The 2,684-nt window shown below is 44.4% G+C and overlaps 1 pseudogene; it reads right to left on the minus strand.

Annotated features, from left to right (window-relative positions):
- Positions 1 to 1,636: 1,636 nt before the first annotated feature.
- LOC126177901 (5S ribosomal RNA) lies at positions 1,637 to 1,754 on the minus strand (annotated as a pseudogene).
- Positions 1,755 to 2,684: the final 930 nt, after the last annotated feature.

Consider the following 2,684-nt stretch of genomic DNA (forward strand, 5'->3'; position numbering starts at 1 on the left):
GTCTCTATGTTAACTTTTGATAGTTGGTTAAAGCAATTTTAAAATAATATCTCATGGTTGTGGTCGTAATAGGTCAGATGACATGATGTTAGCGTAGTATATCACGCTTAATTTAATTTGTTCTGTTTGCTTTGCGGACCGCATGAGGTCACAATTATTGACTAAGGTCAGATAAAGCTCACTTGGATATAAGAGATTAATCAACTCCTTTGTGCTGCTGTTTACTGTTGCAATTGTTACTCGTTAGGGTATGTTTGTTTCGAAGACTGTTGGCGAATCTCCTAGCATGGCGAGAAAATTCGCGGCACAGTCTTCTCCGGGACGTTTGGGGTGATGAAAGGGTCCTGTAGCCACCTTTCATTGCCAACTCTCGTAGTGGTCAAGTCGGCAAAGAGGTTTCCGCTACTTGGGAGAAATCCACCTGCGTTAGGTTGGTGGCGGAAATGGCATCCTGGGGTTTTCCGGTCCACGCGGAGCGTGGAAGAGGCTGGAGAAGCGGGAGGCAGTCTGCCGTCGGTACGGGAAGCGGACACAGCTGTGCTCCAGTCGAAGAAGGGTGAGTTGGACTGACCGCGTGGCGCGTTTTCACATAGAGAGGGGAGCTTTTAGCTTTCGGTCTCGAATTTCGTCTTATAAAGATTTACTTGCTGGGTTGCAGCAGGGAATGCAAGGCTTTTGTAGACTTTCAGTTTGATTCCCAATGCAGTCTTGACTTTGATCCGTGAGAGGAACGCAGCACAAGGGAGTTGCATATGTTGAAGTGCCCTCGGTTCAGTGTGAATGTTTATGTGCCTACATCTGTGTATGTATGCTTCTAATCTTTTCCGGATCTTGGTAATTTTTGTGTATTTGTGAATTTTCTTTGTCTCATGTGACACATAGTTAGCATGCAACAGCAGTCTATAGATGCACTACATCAATGTTTTAAGGAATAAATAATTTTGCCTTCAATCTTATCTTGTGTACCGATGTTACGTCGCCGTTACCTTCGCCATTTACCTTATAGTTTTCCTTGTTGGCCCACCTATAGCGTTTCCATGTGCACAGGTGTAGTGATTAGTGTCCCTTTTTTTTATCTGAAACAAATGCTCTGGAATAGATCGTGTTTTCACGAATCTTGCTGCAGGCTGCACTTACGCATGGTGTTCACGACCTCTTTACTTTACTCAATATTTGATTCACGGGAAGAATGCCTGGATCATATTACGTAATAACTACATCCCATTCATTATCAATGACTGCACAATGAATGTTCTTTTGTGAGTTTTTCTTATTAATAAATTAAGTAATTTTCCGACTCAGTGCTACCTCTTCTTGTCGTGTGGCTAGAGTCGGTGGCGACCCTATCTTTTATATTGATTTCAGTGTCAAGTAGCATTTTCTTATTCAAAGTGTGCGTGGCTCTTTTAGCTATCAGGATACATTCGAAGGGCGCTTCATGCTTCTTGCACATAGCGTCCTTTTATTCACGCTACTTATATTCACGCCACTTACAGCGTCACTGGATGCGGATATGGAGAGGTATGTGGTCAGCACACCTCTCTCCCGGCCGTATGTTAGTTTACGACACCGGAGCCGCTACTTCTCAATCAAGTAGCTCCTCAGTTTGCCTAACAAGGGCTGAATGCACCCCGCTTGCCAACAGCGCTCGGCAGACCGGATGGTCGCCCATCCAAATACTAGCCCAGCCCGACAGCGCTTAACTTCGGTAATCTGACGGGAACCGCTGTTACCACTACGGCAAGGCCGTTGGTTCATTCTCTATATACTTATACATAAATTATCTGACGGAGAGGGCGAGCAGCACTCTGCGGCTGTTGTTGATGACGCATCGATATACGGGGAGGTGTCATCGTTGAGTGACTGGAGAATAAAAGGTCACTTAGGCAAAATTTCTAGAAGGTGTGAAGAATGGCATCTTGCTCTAAAGATAGATCGTGATTGTTATTATCCTTTAAAAACCACCAAGTGAAGCGACATAGATGACGCCGAGGTTAGTGATTTAATGCAAGACGCCTGAGGTCGCAAATGTCGGGAAATACCTCAAAAATGGATAAGGAATGTTGGTCATGTGATGTCACCAGATTACGTACCTCGCTGCTGTTGCATCACTTGGGCTTGGGCTTGAAGAAATGATTGAGCGATGCAATACTTGCGTTCGAGCAAACGCTGAAAATTTCGAATGCCTTTTGTAAATGTGATCTGTGGTAAACGTGTAAGATACAAAATTATTGTCCTCACGGTAACCAACTAAATGTTGTTCTTTCCTTTCGTCGATGTTTAGTAAAGAAAACGTAGATCATTCACTAGTAACGACGCATTTCGTAAGCTTATACTGAATATTTTGAATATCGTTGCACTTCAGTAACGGTTACACAATAGCAGGTGAATAAAACACCCAACCATTTGCAATGAACGGTGGTTTTCCGTTAGCCTTAACCATGTTTGAACGGAGTTAAACCCATCTTCTTTAGAAGACCAAGAAACCTGCATCGCCGGTCTGTGTGGCCGAGTGGTTCTAGGCGCTACAGTCTGGAACCGCGCGACCGCTACGGTCGCAGGTTCGAATCCTGCCTCGGGGATGGATGTGTGTGATGTCCTTAGGTTAATTAGGCTTAAGTAGTTCTAAGTTCTAGGGGACTCATGACCTCAGAAGTTAAGTCCCATAGTGCTCAGAGCCATTT

Source organism: Schistocerca cancellata, chromosome 3 (assembly GCF_023864275.1).
Source record: "Schistocerca cancellata isolate TAMUIC-IGC-003103 chromosome 3, iqSchCanc2.1, whole genome shotgun sequence".
Taxonomy (NCBI): domain Eukaryota; kingdom Metazoa; phylum Arthropoda; class Insecta; order Orthoptera; family Acrididae; genus Schistocerca; species Schistocerca cancellata.